The sequence below is a fragment of the Alosa sapidissima genome, chromosome 6, assembly GCF_018492685.1.
Source record: "Alosa sapidissima isolate fAloSap1 chromosome 6, fAloSap1.pri, whole genome shotgun sequence".
Taxonomy (NCBI): domain Eukaryota; kingdom Metazoa; phylum Chordata; class Actinopteri; order Clupeiformes; family Clupeidae; genus Alosa; species Alosa sapidissima.
In genome coordinates, this window is record NC_055962.1 from 4,592,725 (window position 1) to 4,615,676 (window position 22,952).

The following is a 22,952-nucleotide window of genomic DNA, read 5'->3' on the forward strand; positions in this document are numbered from 1 at the left end:
ACTTCCAGGAGGCGCTCACATGAGGGACATTCCAACAGATAAATCAAATCCCTGGATTGTCATTTTAGAGATACAAAAATCCCCTTTACCCTGTATTTGATTGTAAGCTCATGACAGCTGTTTTACCTGTTAAAATACCTTATGCCTTTGTTTGGTAAAAAGGCTACAGCACCATCCAAAGCCTTTATTCAAGACCAGACAGGAGCTGTTGGTAAGACAGAAATCCCCTGTCATTTTATAAGAATTTCCTGACGTCTTTTGTAATTTGACCAACAAACAACCAGTCTGCTACTGCAGTCTGCATTCACTGGACCAATTCTCCATCACTCACAACCATTCAAAATCTTGGAATCAGTCAATAAATACTATACAAATGTTAAAATTCATGTTTATGGCAAATATTGGTCATACACTATAATACTAATAATTTGTATACATAGTCACAGCACAACCACAGTCTTGATGCCTGATAAATGTGGTTGTGATCCAAGGCTTCAAATTATTCTAGAGATCTGCCCCTGGCCTGATCACAGCCAACTGCTACTGGGAGTGAGCCCACGCACAGTGTGCATGTGTGGGTGTTAAACCCAGAGGATGTGCTAGCTAACACAGCTATTGTGATTGTAATACAATATAGGGAGAGGGCAGCCTTACTGTGGTGAAGCACTACCGGATTGAACACAAACATAAATCAGGGAACAAAGCAGGGTGCTAATCCTGTAGCTGTAACAAGACCCCAAACTCCATGAATGTCAATTTTTCCACAGACAAATAACATTCTAACCATACCCTGAAAGAGAACCAGGAGAAGGGGAAAAGAGCTACCTGTGAAACCCACAGCGTGTTTTTGCACCACTGGCAGTACCCAACAAGGTTCCTGGTCTTATTTGCTTGGTCATAGTTCCAAAGCTCCTTTGCCAATTGAACGAATTCCCACTAAGCTGTACATAAAACAGTGTTTCAAAACGGAACAGAATTACGCAAAAATTGGACTGACATGTGTGACAAGGGACCCAAGGCACCATGTAGTTTAATAAGAGTTTGTTGCTAAGAAAACAAACCTTGTACACAGCACACGTTAGGACATATTTCACCAAGACAGCAGGACACCATCACAGGGTCTGTTGCCAAGTCACCTGCTATACTTATCAAGTAAAAAGCAGCTTTGTTTCGCTTGGCCTTAAAAGGAAATTTGAGTCCAAAACAGTGGTTTTACATTTCTCGCATCATTTAACCATATGTTGGTTTACCTTTTAACACACTGGTTGCATAATTGCTCTTGGCCCCAATTACTGTCACACAGTTACAGATACTCACAAAGAGAAACGGTCACAGTTGCTTTTGTCTATTAGTATCAGTCTTGCTCTTGTCACGCCTTTTTATCAAAGTGACATGTTTATAGGAAAAGATTGTTGATATGTGGAGTTTGGGGTGACTTCAACCATCCCATAGCAGGGTTTTTTTATTTCCACTTGTCTACTTGAGTTGAATAATGTCTGTCGCCAAGTCACTAATCCTCTGCATAAGAAGAGTATCACGTTGCTCAGTCAGCTAGTTGATCCCTTGGTGAAAAAACAGTTGCACTGGGTTCTGAAGAATTAGCACACTATTTGAATGATAGACAACATGGGTTCAACATTAGATGCTTGGTCTTAGCAGGGGGTGACTCGATGGTGGCTGAGGTTGTCTGTGTGGGATGATTTGATTTTCAGAAACTCAGTGGAAATATGATAGCAGCAAGCTGTGGGATTAGCTAACCATCATGGAGAAGCGAGGAGAGAGTCTGAGAGAGTTTTAGTATGTGCTGTTGATTTTTCTGTTAATACTCTTTACGACAAATTAGGTTATGTGATGTAAATGTTGAGGTTCCAACAGATATTGCCTAATTAATGCTAATTTTAGGCCTTGCATAATCAAAATGCAATCACAGATTGTAAAAGGATTCTTCAATGTCAAAATTCACTGGATAATAGCCAATATCTAAACTTGGAAAAAAGGAGACCTGCCAATTTCAGAATGGAAAAAAGAACCATTCATTTATCCTCAGTCAGTAATGGCTTGCGCTAAGAAATGTGACTGTTCAAACAGGCCTAAAATGCTGTAGGACTCTTAAGTGCATCCACCTCCTTGAAATATGTCAGGACGAGCAAATATTCAGTTTACTTGGATAAGGATCTGTTTGTTCCCTAAGCAAGAAACATGTCCTGCAGCAATGTTTGAGTCGACACCTCCAACACTAGTGAGACTCAAAATATTTTTCTGCCTTTTTTGTAAGGCATTCTATATATGTATCTATATTCTATCTACCTTACTGTCTTTTTTATGAAGACATTAGATCAGGTATTTTTATAGCATAACAGAACCCCCAAATTTCCACTTGGAGAAAAAAAAAGTAAGGAAGACGTCTGTGGACAGCTAGACCTTATTCTTGTAATCTCTGCCAGAGGAAGATTTGGGATTCTGATGTCTGGCCAGTTCACTAATTCCCCCACATGTCACCTGGAGGAGGCTCTGAGCAGTCTGTCACAGGGGGGCATCATCAGCAGCTCCTCACCAAAACCCAATGACAACTATGAAATAGCTGTTCCACTTACACTGCCGTTCAAAAGTTTGGGGTCACTGAAACTTTACAATTTCCACTCCATTATAGACAGAATACCAGCTGAGATCAGTACATTGTTTTTTTTAATCAGGGCAGCAGTTTTCTTACATTATGTGCTTACATAATTGCAAAAGTGTTCTCCAATGTTTTCTCAGTTAGCCTTTGTCATTTGTTACAGTCATTTACAACATTAATGATGAAAACAAAGACATTTCTAAGTGACTCCAAACTTCTGAACGGTAGTGTATGTTTTCCGTGTTCAAGGTTAATCTTCAGTAAGTCCCCACATGCTTCGCTGAACTGAAGTGATATGACATCTGCCTTGGAGGTTTGTTCAATTTTGGTCTGGTTCCTGTGGTACAAAATATATAACAAACAACACTGGAAACTACAACTGAGAATAATAATGTAATCGTAAGTGTATGGAAACTAGAGCTAAACCTATCAACAGTTATGTTGCCATAAATGTGTACTGAACTTGAATCCTGTATGCAAGTTTTTACCTCAATATACCAGCTTTGAAGACTTTTTTAACTAACTTGTTATTGGGAGAATTGCATGTATTCAGTAGCCCTTGCCTAGCCCTCTACCGAGAACCTGCCTTGCAACTTGCTTTCCTCCGACCCTGAGATAAAGGATTGTTTTACGGCAATTGTGCAATTAGCCTGTTTGTATAAAATTGTGTAATATTACCTTGTCAGTCAACATAACCTGAGATTATATTTGCCAGTTTGTAAACAAATCCACATACACAAATACAGAACTTGAAAAAAACAACAACAACAACCTGAAACTGCATTGGATACCATTAGAACTGGGGTCAGCATAATCACCTACAGTATATCATCCAAAATGTACAACTGTCTCTACGATTTCTGCTCAAACTAAAATGCAAGTCAATTTTCTAGAATAATTGAAATGACCAACTATTCTATTAGTTGGTTTGGGGTTTGCTAATTCTAGTGCATACAGCACATGGCAAGTGTGAACATGCTTATGTGCAGATGTGTATCCATACTCTCTGCATGTGGGTCTGCATATTTCCATGTGCAGTGACTTATATATTTTGGGAAAAACTGTGGATCCATGATTGATAAACATTCACTGTCCCTAAATTAGGATTATTTCTATCAATATGATCCATAGATCAAAGCAGGGAAGTATGATGAATGCATGCCTTCTGCAGGTGTGTGACAGAGCCCAATTTATCAGAATATCCTCCTCATTTTTCAAATTCCTCGTGCAGATACCTCCTGAATGCATGCGAAACAGATGAGGAAGAGAGCATGGAGAAGCCTACCAGGCAAAGGCTGGCAGATGCTGCTCTGTAGGGTTCACCAAGAGGACATTTACGCTCGCTTAAGGCAGACTCATGAATACTGATGCCGAACGTTTCGCTGTAAAATACTGCACGACTGGGAGATGGGCCACTGACTATCGTCTTGGAGCACAAACACAATGCACTGCTTAAAATACTCCAACTGCAACACGCGGCTGACCCTGAGATGGGAATGATAAGTTGTTGAGATGACAGAACTGACTGTTTGGCGCTAAATTATGGTCACGCCATGCACCATGTGTTTCAAGGGGTCAGTGGAGACTGGAGTGTCTCTTCATGTTGATCCTCAGAGGCTTAGGTCCACAGAAGTAAACACTTCTGAAGTAAACACACATTGCATCTATTGCGAGATAATGGTGCATGAATTATGTAACTTGGAAACATTGAACATACCCCTATTATTGCTCATAAACTTACTTCATCTAGTACTGGGAAAACGATGTGTCCGATAATCACACATAGTCACTTACCGGAAAAGATCAGAATCAAGATGACCCAGCAAACGAATAACTCATCTGAGCAACAGTTTAATCACACACCTGTTGCGACAGCAATGCCAAATTGTTTTCTGCATGAAACAAATCCACAAACGTCTGCCGGAACCCGTGAGACAGTCTTCCACCCCAGCTGCATTGCGCTGGTAAACGCTACATTGTTACAGTGACCTCAGACACTCTAAAACCCATTCATCCCTGTGTGATATAAGTGGTTTGTATTAACATTTAACCCAGACACATGTACGCATTTTTCCATGAGGCACAGGATGACAACATGCATGCATGAGACACGCACAAAAGCGAGATGGGCCTAAGCTGTGACCACCGCAATCATGTTTATCCTTCCAGCTTGTTACTTAATTTCTGAAAAGTAAACAAAGACGTCAGTGACAGTCTATGGCTTTGGACCCCCCTCCTTAAAAAGGTCAATTATGTGTTGTTACTGTCTCAAAGCTGAACTCATCCTATATCTTTTAACTGTCCTTTTGTATGAAGCCTTTAGCATTATGTTTGTGCTTGATGTTACAGTACAGTATACAGTAAAACCCAAACCCTAACACGTGCTTTACCAAGAGCCATACAGCTCACACATCACCAGCTGTGCGTTTATTTTGGTCTGCATGCTCTCATCAGAAGCTTGAGACTGCCTGTCAGTGGGTTCATCCTGCAACGCGTGCTGGTGTACGGAAACCATGTCTATGTGTGTTTTCATAAAGCTGGTACAGTAAGCAGGGCCAGAATCTGTCATGTGCTACAGACAGGGATCTGAGATTACGCGGAGCGGTTTGCCACCTTATCCATTACGACCCATGAGGCGCAGGCCATCCTGAGAGGAGATGGGCACAGCTGGAGCTGGTCTGCACCGCAATCTAATAGTGAGGAAAACGTCTAGGTGTGGGTGATGTGGGGGCTTAGGGAAGGAGACGCAGCAACGTCAGCTCATCTGTTTGGTTCTGTCAGACTCATCATCACCTTTTCTTTAAAAAAAAAAAAAAAACAGAAAAGCAAATTCTGATTTATTTATTCGACCTGAAAACTCGACCACAAACACTTCTGTTCTGTACTCAATAACCTTGTATTCTCAAGGCAGTGTCCTCTCCACTGAAATCACAGGGGAGCTCTAATTCACCATTCCATGTCCATGTGTTATTGAAGGTTTGAATTGCTTGTATAATTTACTCTCCATTTTGGGATGAAGGGCGAGCCTGTGCTTCTGGGCAAGATGCACTACAAGTGTTCTGTTTGGTGTTTACTTATTGGGCCCTTGCGAGAGATGGAGAATCACCATATATGGCACTTGAAGAGCAGTGAATCAAGTGAAAGAATGCTTCATAGCAAATTCTGTGTAACATGAACTCTAATGATGGTTGAATTTAACACTTTTTGACTGCCATCCCTTTTAAATGTGTGTAAGTTACCAGTACTCTATACTACAGCTATATCTATTGCCTGTTTTTACTGAATTTTACAGGCTTGTCATTCTCACCAGAATTATTCAGTTACCCTTGAATAATTATAGACTTACAGCATTAAGGGACTCTGAGGGACTGCCTGTGACGCTAAACTGAGGATGAAATAGACCTTGTCGTTTTCAGACTGCATATTCTCAATACAGTAATGCATCAACACCAACCACTGTTGGCAAGCAGCAGAGACAGGAGTGGTGATGTTGGAAAAATGCTTTAAAGACAACTTGAGGCACTCATAAGGTTCATAAGTTTAAAAAGCCTGTAATCTAATCTCACATGGCTATTCTTTTAAAACATGCCTAGGCGTTTCGGCGTTACTGCCTTCATCAGAGAATGGGCAGAGGACTGGTGATGTTGAAATGAATCCAGCATGCTGGTCAAAGTAAACTCTTTAGCATCCCAGAAACACAATGGCTTAATATTATTAGTATCGCTGACCAGAGGAATAACATCAAAGCACCCTGTAATAGCCAGCTCCCTGATCCCTGCACTCGACCCTCCTCTTGGGGAAAGATCACCCAACTTACCCTCAGGGGGGTTTGCTAATATGGCTGTCGTCAGTGCAGAACCAGAGAAAAGACTGTTGATGTAATCACGGTCTTGACCTCTTTGAGGGGGGTTTCCCAGTGTTTCCAGGCTAAATGTTGACACAGGGATAGCCTCCTAAACTGACAGATTGATGCCTAGTAGGGTTGCAAGACACTGTCATGGCACAAAAGAGACAGAAGATGCTGATGTCTTTAATGTTTAAAAGCATTTAATCATTTCTACTTGAGCCTGAAGGCACCTCTCTCTCCCGTCATGGAAGGTACCATGGCATGGAATTCAACTGAACCTCACATCTCCCTGACCATTAGTGACATGACTGATAAGGTGATGAAGTATTTCAACAACAAACCTTTTAAGAACTAAAGTAACAGGAGGCTCTCTTTCCAAGAAGAAGACTTTTCTGGTGGAATGGAGTGCTCAGTATCAGGCAGAATTAGTTCGACAATAGATTAGCTGGATAAAGTACCACACACCAAAATTAGTAATTCAGCATATCAGGAATGTGAGTCAATGTTTAAATGATAGTTTAAAAGTTTAAAATATTTAAACTGTATTTAAACTCATGATGATAGTATATTCCTGTACTGTTAAAAAAAATTGATACTGTCCATTTAATATTGTTTTCAAAATAGGTCTTTATCTAATGATGTACAAGTATATATTTTTTTCAAAATAAGTCTAAGTACAATAAAGCTGATATTGTTGCGGATGTACACGTGGACATCTCACAAAATACTCAAATTTAGCACAAGAATGTGCCGTTTTAATGCCATATTCACTAGACAGATCATAAACCTCAGAACATAACATCAGCTACTGCTTCATATATAGTGTACAGCAAACCTTTGTTGGCTGAAATCCAGTCTGTTGAGATAATAACTGGGAATGTCTCATTATTTCAGACAGTTAATGCTAAATCTCTCAAATCATGCACTGACCATATTACACACTGCTGTGCGGTACACCCAGTAGTTAGAGAGATGGGGTGGACAAACCAGATGTCTCACATTTTCCAAGAACAACTATACAATAATATACTGTACAATATGCGTATTTGGCATTTGGACAACAAACTGTTCTAATTTGTTCTTCCCAACCATCTGAGAGAGTTTTGAGAATTAGCATGATCTGATTATCGCTCAGAGCTTTAAAACTGTTTCCACAAAGACATCTGAGATACATTTGTTGACTCTTTCTCTCATCCTTTCTCATTTTCCTCTGTTCTTTCATCTGTTGTCTTTTTGTCAGCCAAAGGGACGCTTTTGAGTACTCTGGCCGAACATTTAAATTCCAACCAGGTGCTTCTGCTTCTCATGGTCACCAATTATGGACTTGGTTACAGCTTGTTATGTGGTGCTTAAGCTCTTTCCAACACCAGAGACAATCCCTTGGTGAGTACATACTGTTTCTCTCATTATGACACTCAGTGGAGATCCTGTATCATGACTGTGTAAGTCAGTAAAAATAAAATTAAAATAAAATAAAATAAAATAAGCATCAGTGGAAAATAGAGATTATTAATCTGTTTGCAGATTTTTTTAAATAATATGTCAGCATGCCCACACTGCACACTCCATGGTATTAAGTATGGGCAGTTAGTTATCGGATCCTGTCAAGAGCCAAAGGGAAAAAAATCAGTAATACTTTACTTGACAGTATCGACATAAGAGCGACATGACACTGTCATGACACATGAACCCTAACCCTAATCTTAACCTCTAACCCTAACCCTAACTCTAACCTTAACCTTAACCCTAACCCTAACTTGTTATGACAAAAAATGAATGACACTTAATAACAGAAGCGTTATGTTATAAACGTTTATGACTTGTTTATGACACATTCATGATAGTGTCATGTCACTCTTATGTCGATACTGTCAAGTAAAATGTAACCAAAAAATCAAATGCACAATAAGCAAAATATTGCAAAAAATATGTATATTGACAGATGCCGTGCTAATAGCTATAGTCTCCTCGCCACTGTATTTTAAATGTTATTTTAAGTCGCCTTGGATAAAAGCCAATTAAATTGTAAATGTAAAAGTAAAATGCACAGTAGCCTACTGTATATGTAGCAATGACTCTGACAGAGGCTTCCTACTTCTTATGACAAACTTAAAAATGGCAGGTATGAGTCTGAGGTTTTTGAACACGCTTCCAAGACAAACAGACAAACTTATGGCCTTTCCAGGTATGGACTTCTTCAGCAGAATGCTCCCCTCAAGGAGCTGTAACCAATAGCATTCATCAGGCGTTCACAGATGACTGATAGTTCTATGAAACATCCCCCCTCTCAGCAGGAAATCTCTTATCCAGCGGGACAGCAACAGCCCAAAGTAAGAGCAAGCACATAAAACGAAGTGGTGCGTTATTTTAGGAGTACCATCGAAGTTCCTTTTCCTTTTTTACTTAATGTTTTCAGTTTTTTTCAAAGGAATTCTCTATATGTTAAGGCAAGCCTCTGTTTTTGTTTAAGGTTCCATCAACCAGTGGTGCTGACTTTCTGTGAACTGAGACAGACCCAGGACCCAAACAAATAAAGTGATCATGTAAGAACTGAAAGGAGTGCATAACCCCCCCACCCCGCCTGGGACCTGCGTCTGGGTCTCAACACTGCTGAGTAATGGCTCCTTATCTGCAACAGCAGGAGCGGGCAGTAAAGATAACCTTTTGATACCTGATACTTTAACTAAACAGATGCTTCCATTTAAAGCCACACCAAAGCACTTCTCCTCTGTTGCACGCAAAGTATTTGTTTATCCAGCACCAGCTTTGGAAATAACGATGTTCACAGACAAGTTGTCTGTATTGCGACATCAGCTGAAGCAAGTCAAATTTGTAGTTTCTTATGTCTCATTCGAACTACAGATCCGCTACCCGATCTGGCAAACTTGCGGTTTGCGTGCAGTTATAGCCGATAGAGGGCCACAAAGCGAATGCAGAAGTGCCGTTCACCCTGTTATGAGTTGATGAACCACTAAAACGATTTTGGAAACATTATTTTAAGGTAAAAAATAATCTTTGGTGTTGCTTTAAGCTCTTTCGTTTGTGTGTGCAAAATGTCTTGGGCCCATGTCTTGGGATGACTGCTGCTTCAAAATATTCAGTAAGCAGGCCAGTGTCTGGTCTGGGGCAGTCTAGCAGGTATCTATGTCCCCTTTGGTCTTTTGGTGTTCAAGGTAATCCAGAGTCCACCATTCCAGCCTTTTATTGCCGCTCTTAAAAATGAAAAAATACAATTGAGTGCGATTACGTAATTAGAGTGAATTAGAGAGGAAATGTGCAGCACTGTGGCTTTGCTGAGCAATAACGTCCATCAGTCTCCCGCTAAACCTGCCAAAGTGATAAAGAAATTTGTCAGCTAAGCCATCTTGAATTATCGTTCACATCCAAAACCTGACCCTTGGACTAATATAAAAGCATGCACTGATTTAACAGTGGTGACTCACATCCAAATTAGCTCAGCCTCCCGATGGAAAGATCTGAAGACCCAGAGATAGAATGCAGCCGTAGTGTGTGGAAAACAATCAGTGCATCCAGAATGTCTGACTGGTAAAAGCCATCTTCGTCCCCCACGATGTTCCTGTAGAGAGACAGATCATCATATATCATCTCACGAGATATGGACTCTGACCAATTGCAGACTGGGGTAAGATCTGTCTGTCTCTATCTCCATGTCTGTCTCTCTGTCTCTTTCTCTGTCTGTCTCTCTCTCTCTCTCTCACACACACACACACACACACACACACACACACACACACACACACACACAGACACAGACACACAGAATATGATAAAATAGTACATGTATCTGTGAGAAATTGAGTGTAACTCATTTCAAGCTCACTGACATGAAAACTGGCCCCGTCAAATTCAACTTGAGAGCTCTCCTTTAAGTATGAAATGCACTATTAAAAAGCTACCATAAAGGATATTGTTTCAACAGGCAAAAACATGATCTGTTCCATAATCAAAGTCACAGGCCTTGCTCTGTCAAAGGTGATTTACTGTGTCATTCTTGAGGCCTTTCACCACAAATGCAATATGCAGCTAAAATGATGGTCATCTGTCATGCTTAGTGCAGAAAACCTTGTTGGTGAGAGAAGCTGGTCTGGTTTTGATAAAAGAGGACATTGAGAAATGATCTTTTGCATTCTTTTTACTAATGAGGATGTTTCGCAAAACAAAACAAGAGAGCTTCTGCTCTCTCTCTGAAGGAGTTTCTGAAGGTTTTATTTTGTTCTACAGAACTAAACAAATCACTAATGATGTTATATCAAGATCTATAGCAAGCATTTGCACTAACTAACCTGCTAAAACAGATTTGCCATTTGACAAACACACTCTTCTGAAATAGGTACAATGCTTAAACTGTTGTTCATTTGTGTTACTATAAGTGAAAATAATAACACAATTATATGAGTGTCACAACCACCTGGCTCAAAGTAGCTGTGACATTAAATGGGAGACCACACTGTAGCGATATGTTCAATAATAGAAGTTTTTATTTTAACATTAAAAAGATAAGGTCAGTATAGTGTATGAAAAAGGATAGTGTAATGCAAAGTATGTCTAGGGGTGATCAAACAAAAGTGTAAAACGCGACGTCGGTGTGAGGAGTGATGGGCTAGGGCTCTCCCCAGAGGAGCAGCCACGGAGTGACCAGGAACCAGGCCAGAGCGTCAGAGCAGAGAGCAGAGAGAGTACATTACCCATGAGGTCTTCTTTATAGGACCAAGTGGCCTTCTGATTACCCCCAGGCTGAAATAATTAAAGATGCTTGATTATTTTTTTTCCCAAATGGCTATTGTTATAATTGCAGATGAGATTGCACCTTGCCCTGGTCCAACATTTTTATACTGGGAGTCCCCCTAACCCCATGACCTCTATCTTCAGAATGTTCTGCTATTCCAGGACCTACTCTATTTCATAGAAATGTCCCCGTTCACTCATTTTAATTATTGCCAATTTGACAACATTAGTGCTCAATAAATGCATTGTTCCACAACAGATTATAGCCATAAAAAATGTTCCTTTTTGGTCACCAGAGTTATAGACATGATCAGTAGACCAATCAGTCACGCTGGAACTGGAAGCGTAACTCATAGCCAAGCATCACATTTTCTGAAAACCCCTGGTAGTGCACAGAAATGATCGCATTGGGAGAAAGGCATGGTTCCTGGCTTACTTTACTACTGACATGCAATCCTGATTGTTCCAAATCCTGCAATTCTGGGATAACCCCAGACACCGTTAACAAAATGGGTTGTGTTTAAAATGAACTTGTTTCATATCAGGAAAGTGAATCAGTTCAAATCCACAATCCAAAATGGAATAAAATGGATAAATAAACAGCACACAGCTCCTAAAATGGCAGGCAGACAGATTTGTTGCCCTTATTAAAATGTACATTGATATTTCCAACGCAGGACTGTAGAAATCCACTCTTGTTTGTCTCCAACTGGCGGTAGCGCAGAAGACATTTTTTTTCCTGATCTCAGGTCAGGGTGCTGTTAGTTTCCCCTGAAACAATTTATATAATCCATGTGAGAGGAGGACCACCAGACCTTGAGCAAGGCCCAATGAAACTGTTTAATCAAAATGTGGTTTTCCAATAAGCGTTCATGAGATCCCCTGCTCACGTGAGGCTGTGTTCTGCTGCGTAACACCTCTTAAAATCCCCCTCAAATGCACCAACTTAAACATGGGAAAGAAATATCCCTGTATTATCATTTATAACTAGTGACTCGCGAGCAGCTGTGGCCTACTGGTTAGCGCTTCGGACTTGTAACCGGAGGGTTGCCGGTTCAAACCCAGACCAGTAGGCACGGCTGAATTGCCCTTGAGCAAGGCACCTAACCCCTCACTGCTCCCCGAGCGCCGCTGTTGTTGCAGGCAGCTCACTGCGCTGGGATTAGTGTGTGCTTCACCTCACTGTGTGCTGAGTGTGTTTTCACTAATTGCAGAGACCAAATTTCCCCCACGGGATCAAAAGAGTATATATACTTATACTTAAATTTTGTGGCTCTCTCTCAGCTTTTTCCACACAGCATAACTCCTACAATGTGACTATAGCGTGGTTGGCAAGTTCCTTGTATAATATTACAAATAAGCATACAGTACACTAGAATACACATACAGTAATACAGTATGAAGGAGATGAAGATGGAATTGGTCTCTCTACAGACTAATGCATTTGCAGTTGAATTAAGACAATGTAGGAAAAGTCTGTATGAAAAACCTAGATAACTGCATCTGTACACTTCATTTGAAGTTATCACAGATGCACAACTTCAAAAACACTAACCAGGGCTTATCTTTTTAAATCTTGCCAAGAAACACAAGGAGTTAACTTTACAGACGGGTGTCCACAACCTGTAACATCCATGCCAGCTTAGTATCCCATGAGTTTTAACACAGTGAGAGTTTGTCACTACAGCACTGGTGGATGGGAAAAGTCCAATCACTGAGGTTGAAACAATTACTGCTGAAGAGGTACGTCCCAATAAAACTTCAAAGGCCACTATAAAGTCAACTCTGGAGTCATAAAAAAACCCTCACAAAGACAGAAAGAGAGAGTAAAAAAAGATTTTGTCAATTTGTATGTACAGTTCCAAAATCCAGCTGTTTGATGATTTCCCTAATGCCTGGAGATCAGCTTAGCTCTGAAACCCACCCACAGAGTAAATCATCAACGGCAATGTCATCTTTGGCCACTTCCATGAAACAAACAATTAACAAGATATCACAGTACGCCATGCATCCATTTAATTAATTAAGCTTCAGTGTCTTTGTTGAGGGGCTCTGACATCTTCTATCAAGTAGAAGAGGATGCCTTCACAGATTCTTAGCAGAAATGTATGTTGGCATAGTGAACAGTAAAGTGGCTCGATGCATACATGTATGGATGAACAACATTTCTGTGTTTAAAGAAAAAGATGGAGGACATATCAAATCCATAATTATATTTTGTGGACAATAATGGCCCATTTGCAAAATATTATTTGTAATGCTAAATAGATGTGATCATCCATCCAGACATGATTATCCAAGCGTCTGGGTTCAGAAAAAAAAAAACTTATGGAAACTTGTACCAAATGATAGATTGTTTGGCTTTGTGCTCACTGCCAGAACTGTGCATTCTGTCCTGTTCTCTTCTTTGAAACGGCACAACGGATTGTACCATGTCTTCCAATCCATGCACCATGTGTGTAGATGTGCCATCTTAGCAAGATGCGGAGAGAGAGTCGGGGAGAGAGAGAGAGCGAGCGTGTCTCTGCGTGGTTTGAGAGTGCTAGTCGAGCTACGCCTCATTAGCCTCTCCTCCTCCTTAGCTTCCTTCCATTGCTATATTGACTTTGGATCACTGAAGAAAGTGTTCAAAGCTGGCGCATGTGAAATAGCCCTAAACTGCATGTCAGCCCCTTTACACATAAAACTGTCCCGCCAAGTTAGATTTAGTTTTAGTTATTTACTACCAGTGATGGATACCAGAACCAAAATGATGTTATGTTCTGTCAAGAATGCCCTAAAATATGAAATTATTATTTTTGTCAACAGCTGAAGGACACCCTATTGGATAGTCATGGCTGTCTTCTTTGAAACAGAATTCCTGCAAGCTTATTTCATAACATCTGAAGAAGATTTATTGTCTCAACAGAAGTGTTACACAACCATGTTTGCTTACATGTCTGATATAGGCTTAGGCTTTCGTGAGACATCCTGCAGTAATATTTGGTATGCAATATTCACAGCGTGAGAATGGTGCTCAGGTGCCCTGCCTCCTCTAACTGTCTGGCTTCCTCAACAAACACTTTCACAGGTAAAGGTCACCCAGAGTATTCTGGGGTTTAGGGGTCCAACAGCAGGAGCTGTTTATAGGGGTCCAGACTTTAATCTCTCCGAATACCCGCCAAGGCTATCCCCTCCTGGGAGCCAACCTGTAATCCTTCCATTGCAGACCAAGGTTAGCATCGCAAATATATACGTATGTATATGTAAAATATATAGGATGTTTGTGAGAGTGTGTGTGTGTGTGTGTGTGTGCATGCACACTCAGGTCAAAACATATACCATACATCCTCAAATATCTGTCAACAACATGTACAGATGCAAGGAGCCCAGATTACAGTATAAACAAATTAAAATATTCAAACTCTTTTTTGATCTGCAAAATGCATGCCAAATAATAAGGCAATCACTATGCAACACTATGCAAATTTGAATTTTCAATGATCCATCAAGTGTATGCTGTAATGCATTGAACTCAAGCATTGGTCCATTCACAATAAATTGCAATGGGCGCTTCTCTTCTGGAATATATCAAATGTGTATGATGCAATGCACACTTAGTGAAAACCCAAGTTTAATTACCAATACTGGCTAATCAATTTTATTGTTTCTCCAAAACATGTATTTGGGGTATCATGAGTGTGCAATGAGTGTACTGAAATAAGAGTAGCTATACTAGAATGGGTCCTGAAAAGACAACCTACTAGCTCCTTGGTGTATACTCTCTTCCATATTTCAGACCTGACAGTCCAAAATAGCAGGCCAATCCCGCTGCGTTACTTATTAAAGCCAGTCATGGATTCAGTGCGCAAGAGGAAAATGTGAATAAAAAAACAAACTATGATGAAAGCTGTGAAAATCAGGATGAAATTCTTTCCACATAAACTGCCACCACATGAAAATGCACACCATTCAGAGGTGCCCACAACAAATAAATATGAAATCAAATGAACTAATTTATATTAAATCAAAGTAATGTCTTTCATTTACAGAATTACCGAAGGGTGTCTTTTATAGCAAGAAGTCAGGGGTAGTGCACTTTGCTTTTCCATGATCAACGTGCTGGGTGAGGTCAGCGGGGCACGTCTGCAGAAGGACGTGGACACCACTGTGTTCTTTTGTGAACGCAACAAAACATAACGCCACACAACGCCATATAACGCCACATAACAACAACACATAACGCCACATAACACCACCACATAACACCACATAACAACACATAACAACACCACACAATACCACATAACACCACATGGCAGCCGTGGCCTACAGTAGCACTTCGGTTCGAACCCCGACCAGTAGGCACGGCTGAAGTGCCCTTGAGCAAGGAACCTAACCCCTCACTGCTCCCCGAGCGCCGCTGTTGTTGCAGGCAGCTCACTGCGCCGGGATTAGTGTGTGCTTCACCTCACTGTGTGCTCACTGTGTGCTGAGTGTGTTTCACTAATTCACGGATTGGGATAAATGCAGAGACCAAATTTCCAAAAGAGTATATATACCTATATACTTTTACTTATAACAACACCACATAACACCACAGGGAGCCATATAACAACAACACATAACAACACCACATAACAACACATAACACCACATAACAACACCACATAGCAACACCACATAACAACACCACATAACACCACATAAAAACACCACATAACAATACATAGAGCCACATAACAACAATACATAGAGCCACATAACAACACCACATAGAGCCACATAACAACAACACAAAACGCCAGATAACATCACACAACACCGCATAACACCACACAACACCACATAACACCACACAACACCACATAACGCCACATAACAACAACACAAAACGCCACATAACAATTGTATGCGGGTAATGATTAGCACACATATAATGGGAATATGGCCCAGTATGTCTGCAACCTCTGCATCCTCCCTCTCCACCACAGACAATATGTTTCCCACAGCTTTATCTAGGGCTTCACACACACATACACACACACACACATACTCACGTGCACACGCACAAAACACACACACACGCAGCTGTTTGCATCTTTGTGAAAGGAGTCAGGCAGGCTCCTCCCTCTCATCATGGGAGCGTGTTTTAGAATTCTTGTGATTTTTATTCCGTCTCATTATTTCATCACATTGTGTTCTGTTCAGTAACATTTCAGCCTTTATGACAACCTCATATTTTGGTTGTTTTTTGGTTTGGTTTTCTCAAAGGCCTAAAATGTGAGAAAGTCCTTTGTAGGCCTCTCTGCACAATAAAATAGAATTACATTACTCAAGCATGTGAGCATGTTGCTCAAGTTGTTTCTGATTTATGAGAACAAAACACTCACAAGCTGGGACTGAATGCCACCACTGGCAGGGATGCTGATGTGAATATAATGATGGACAGCAACATGGTCACTCAGTAGGATGTCCGATTGGGGTATCTGCCAGTGATGAGCTCCTGTGTCATTATGTGGTTGGGAGGCACCTCTTGCCAAAAGTCCAATATGGTCCATCTTTGACATTTTTGTGTCCACTTTTGAAAACATTTGTCAGTACACGAAGGACATGTTGATCTTTAGATAGATGAATTACTGTGTGTGTGTGTGTGTGTGTGTGTGTGTGTGTGTGTTAGAGTTTAGATTCTCTGCCCGAGCCCGAACTTGACCCGACCCGACCCGACCCGACCCGACCCGACCCGATATGCAATAATCAGAAATATTATATATATTTAGCAAACTATGCCTAAGTAACAAATGTGTACAAAGTTGCACAAGATACAGTAGTACTGTAGTAGTGCTGTTGTAGTGCTGTAGGCTACAAAGACATATGCAACAGGTGTCATGTGCAGCGCCTCCTCCACTCGCACGCATCACACTGAGCCTGCTGTGCTGTATTGTGGAGCTCACGCATCACACTGAGCCTGCTGTGCTGTATTGTGGAGCTCACGCATCACACTGAGCCTGCTGTGCTGTATTGTGGAGCTTAAGTGCAACATGGAGCTTGAAGATGTAAAGAAAATATAAAAACAGGAGAATTAACTTTGAGCAAGTTTGGAGGAAAGGCATGGCACCATTTTAAACAAGTCGTGGGCAGTGACAAGATATGTGTTGGCTTTGTCGAGTGCATTAAGTGTGGCACGCTGCTCACCTATGACGGCAAAAAAACGGGGACTTTGACGATGAACAGACACATGATCACACTTTTGTTACTTCCCCAAGCATACCCCTGAGGGCGAGGCAAGCTCTCACATAAATGCATTGAGTTTTGCTGCAGGGACATAAGGCCATTTTATGTGCATACTTTTCTTAATTCGGATCCATTTGCGATCCATTCAATTATGAATAAACGTTGTTGCAATATTCATTAAAATAATTCTAAACTGGGAATTGTAGTTGAGAACGTTAGTTATAACGGCCCACGTATTAAAAAATTGGACTCAGGCTCATAATTAGTTAATGTGTTGGGCCGGGCTTGGACACAACCTGCACAGGCTCGGGTAGGGTCGGGCTTGATTTTTTTGGGCCCGATGTAAGCTCTAATGTGTGTGTGTGTGTGTGTGTGTGTGTAATTTATTAGGGAAAAATGTATATCTTAGGTAAATAACGAAGGAGAATTGGGTAGTCTGTAAAATGAGGCTTTACAGTATATGCATCATCTGTGACATTATGATATGTGCTACCACTTGACACATGACATGCATATTCCAAGGGAAATACAGTGTCTTCCTTTGGCTGGAACTGTTAGCTATTGACATGTATCTGTCTTTAATGTTCTTTCCTATCTTTCAGACAGACAAACTTCAGGAATGTGGAAATACATGCCTCTTTCATCACCTGCTCCATATAATCCATGGAGCGGAGGTAGCCACTCATGCTTTTATGACAGGGAGAGGATGAGTGACATGGGCCCTCAGGGTGGAGAAACACTTTCCTCTCTCTCTCTCTCTCACTCACTCACTCACTCACTCACTCACACACACACATACACACACACACACACACACACACACATGCAATGTAAATTGTTCACAGTCTACAGTACTTGAAAACTAGTTTGAAGAGTTCCTTCAACTCTCTCCTCTGATTTATAGATGTGCATGAGCTATGATGTGCTGTCTGTCTGTTTTACATACTGTAATGGTTGTAGATTAATGACATTAGTGGATGCCAAGTGTGACGACAGTGATTTTCAACCCAACTGATGTGCTCTGTTTAGTGCACAAGTGTCATGTATGCATCCCTGCCCATTTATCCTTTTGCCAACTGTGTACAAGCAAATTCATGCCTTATATCTTGCATAGGGAAATTCATTCACTGTGTGAATGTGTAGATCTCATATTCCTTTACACATGATTTATTACATAGATCTCTGTTTGTCGAGGTCACAGAGTACTGCTGGTACAAAATAAAACAAATAAATTCAGCGCTACCGAGCTCAGGTTGCTGCAGCCAACAGCTAGAGTAGCCAGGCAGCTACAGTAGCACTGGAGTTATCCTATAAGGCCTTTTCCTGAGTCAGGCACATGTGGAACTTAAGGCTATGTGGAGTGATTGAAACCTATAGCAAGCTAGCCAAAGCTTCCCAGGATGCTACTGGGAAGTATATGCATTATAGGATTGCATGAAAATAGACATGGATACATTTCAATAGGCCAATAGATTTCAATTTTGTTCATATTTATGGAAGCTCTTAATCATGTGAAAAACAAATCTCATTATTCAATTATATCTTGTGATTTCTCACAAGAGATATGCCATTGTTTGAGGATAGAGTCATATCTCCAAATAGCAAGGCCAGTTTTCCAGCTAACAAATAGTCCCATAAAATATCAACCACAACCATCAGTGGGAAAGTGTTTTTAAGTTAATTACAAATGTGTTGTGCTCATTGGAAATCAAACCAGTTTTATAAGGGTTCAGACCATATAGCAATGGGCTTCAAGCTAAACATTAGCTTAGCCTAACAAACCTAAAAGCTTAACATACACATTGAGAGAGAAATTGTTCAAAATCCACATAAGTTCTTTGTCATTTTTTGAAGACATGACAAGTTCAAACCCATTCATGGCCATGATGTTGTAAATGTTAACATCTGTGTTTTTGATGAGGCTCATTGCTTTTGTGAAGGCTAGAGATGTAGACCCTCATCTTCATAGCCACAGCAAGAAACTACCCCCTCCCGATGCACTTCTATTTTTGTCAGCATAATCACATTACAACATTAATAATGACTAGCCTTAACAATCCACAAAGTCTATTTTTTTACATTTTCCATCTGACTTCATGAGCGTAGCACATTTATGGCCACACTAATTAGCCACGTGTGCCCTTTAAGTTGTGCAAGCTGATGTTACCCAGAACAATGTCTAATAGATGTTTACTCCTGTGCTAGAGCCGCAGTGCCTCTTGTTCTTCAACAAATTCAGTCCTTGCTTTAGTTCACATAACTCTGATATGTATTGTTTAAGATGATGATTCTATTTTACAGCAAATAAGGAGCTTAAAGTCTCATCAAGGAATTTGATGAGACTTTAACTAGCAGACACTGTGCTCCGTATAGAGAAAAGCCTGAGCAGCTAGTGGACAAAACAGGTGTGGTTAAACATAAAGACATCTTAAAACACGTTATGACATTTGGATGCCGTTCGCTATAAGTTGAAATTTCATCAAGTGCTTGTACTTGGAAACTGTTGTGTAATTGTTTTCAAACAAACATCACTGTATCAATATACAAAAAGCTTTATGGTGTTGTGGCCATTAGGTATTCTTACTTGAACTCTCCACACTAAACTGATAAAATATATTAACTATGTCATGTCAGATGCCATATAACATTATTGTTTTTATTAAAGCCTATTTGTAATAATATAATAGTGTGTTAGTGGTAATGGTACCATTAAGAATAATTGTTGTAATAACTCTCAAGATTTATTACACTACAGGATAGCTTGTTGTATAGTAGGCTATGGGCTGTTACAGTGACTTGCAATAAGACAGTTGTACAGTTGTGAGTGTCAGGGTGTGTGAGGAGCGAGGGGTGTGTGTAGGTGGATGGTCCAGTTTCGCTCTTGGACCTAGTGAAAGAAAGGTCACTCTGGCAGACATTCCAGCCCTTCTGCAGCATAGGCCTTCATGGGGATGCTTTCTCCTCCTGCATGCTGCATGCATCAGGTCAACCCCAGGAGTCTTCTGGTCCTGCAACTCATGTCAGGCTGTTAAACCCCACGCTGAGAGGCACTGACCTCTCACACAGGGAATCTGTGAGCCCATTAGATCGCATGACACCGAGCAATGTCTCAGGCGTAGGCAGTAAACAACTAAAAAACAGCCTGGGGAGCCATTTTGAGATCCATGTCATCGCCTGTTGTACATTGTGAAATACAAAGCAGGCGTGTTTAAAGGCCTGAGGACGTAACACTCATGCAAAGGCGAATCAAGTCAGGATGAACATTAAGTTAACCACATCATGTATGGATTTCAGGCTACACACATTCTATACACACTCTTGTACAGAGCTCCTCTGTTCCTCCCTTGTCTATTATACTGAACTTAATGGAGTGATTGTTTAGCGATGTTCGGATATGAACCCATGCACATCCACTAATTGGGCAATCACATTGCTACAGATGTTTATGCAGTAGTGTGGTCAGTTCAATCTACTGTATAGTCAAATAACAGCACAGATGAATAAGTAAAAGCCATTTGACTTGTAATGACGTGGTTTATGAAGTGATTCAAGCGTGATTTGACATCACTGTGTGTGGTCCTAATGGGTTGATTACGTTGCATGTTCCCCTTGTATGTTGCTGGTTACACACTGGACAATCTGATATGGGAGTTCTATGTCACCACAAGCAAATGCTGCCATGTGCCAAGACAGCTACACATTTGCATTTTTCTGATTTTACATAAACCCTGCAATGATTCCTGCCATCAGCGTTTCCTTTTATGTGTGCCTTTCTCTGTGTAGAGTGAGAGTGGAAAGGAAATTGCACCCCCTACTGTCTCCCTCTCTCTCTCTCTCTCTCTCTCTCACTCTCTCTCGCTCTCTTTCTCTTTCACCAACTCAGCTCTTTCTTTTTCTCCCTTTTTTAAAAGACAAGCAGACCACTTAAATGCTCCTTTCTTCCGAGAATTAACATGTGCCAGCTCGCTGCCATCCATAGATCAAAATCCTGCCTCCGTGTCACCAGAGTGCGGCCAGGCCTGTTGACTGAAAGAGTTATCAATCACGACACCGACGTCTTGTTTTCTCTTCCCCCACTGCTGAACACCCACATGAAGCCAGATGGACCCATAATAAAGCCCTGGACTGTAGAGGCTCAAGAAAGCCCCGATGATGAGAATGACAAGACTCTCTTTGTGGCTAGTCTGTGCCTCGCAGAACAGACTGTGAGTCTGGCCTTATGTAAGATGCTAGACGATTTCCCATGGTCACTGATCGGGAATCGGGCCGTTTTGCTCTTGTAGTTCTGCTAATGAGCCCAGACCATGGTGAGACAGCACCAGAGCCTTTAGGTGACCATCAGCCTCACTAGATGACGGAGGGAACAAAAAAAAGAACGGACACATTCCTTTTTGGTGAAACAAAGCTGTTTTTCCTTTGCTTTTGGAAGTGTTTACAGATGTGCCGTCAAATTTTACATTTGAAATCTGCCCCCCTCCCCCTCCCCCACACGCCTAAACCAAAAACTCTAAAATATAGATTTTTTCCCCATGAATAGCGCCATCAAGGCCTATCAGTACAATAGCCTTTCAAACAGTATTTTTACGGTGACTAAACCCACATCAAATGTCAGTCCCCCCCCCCATTCCCCTTTTTACGTAGCTGTCTCTTCGGCTGTGCCTTCAGAACCTGAGGGAGAGGAGAGAGGAAAATAATTGTAGCACATGTCTACTGGCCCTCCAACCTGTGCATGGCTTCCAGATGTCATCGGCAGACTGCACAGAGAGGGAGTGGAGCACGATCCAGTGGTGTGTCTGCGGTAAGCCAGGCGAACTCGCCTCATCTGCGCCAGACAGCCAGCGCCAATGAGAGAAATATAATGATCCGGTATACGTACTGTACCATCACGCATTTCATCTGTTTTTGCCACTCTGCAAATGAAATGTGATGTAAGTGTATGTGTGTGCGTCTGTGTGTGCGTGCGTGCGTGCGTGCATGTGTGTGGCCAAGTAGTGTGTGAGAAAAAGAGGAAGAAAAAGCAAGAGTGGAGAAAAGAATTGAAAGCAAGTTGTTGTGTGAGTGAGTAAGAGAGAGAGAGAGAGAGAGAAACAGAGGGAGACAGAAAGAGTGAGAGAAAAGAATAAGAAGAGCATGTGAGCCTGTACACCACATAAGTGTGTGTGTGTGTGCACGTGACTGGTGCATTATGGGCTACCGCCGTGCCGCCACTGCTGCCTAGACTCCAGAGGTCAGAGACAGTCACTGGTGAGGTGTGCAGACGGCTCCGCAGCACCGACCCAAAACACAGCTGACGCCAGCGGTCCTTCAAAGACCCTTGCCGTCCCGTCCCCTCCTGTCAGAGAGGACAATGGGCCTGCGCTGAGGGCAGGATTACCTGCAGTGGATTTGCCCCAGCCCTCCTCTCTCTCATCTCCCATGGAACAAAGCTTAAGTGCACTACAGCGCACTACATCACTACTACGTCCTCTGGACTAGAGATGGACCGCTTTGTCCACATATGGGACTGTTTATCCCTTTGTCAGAAGGATT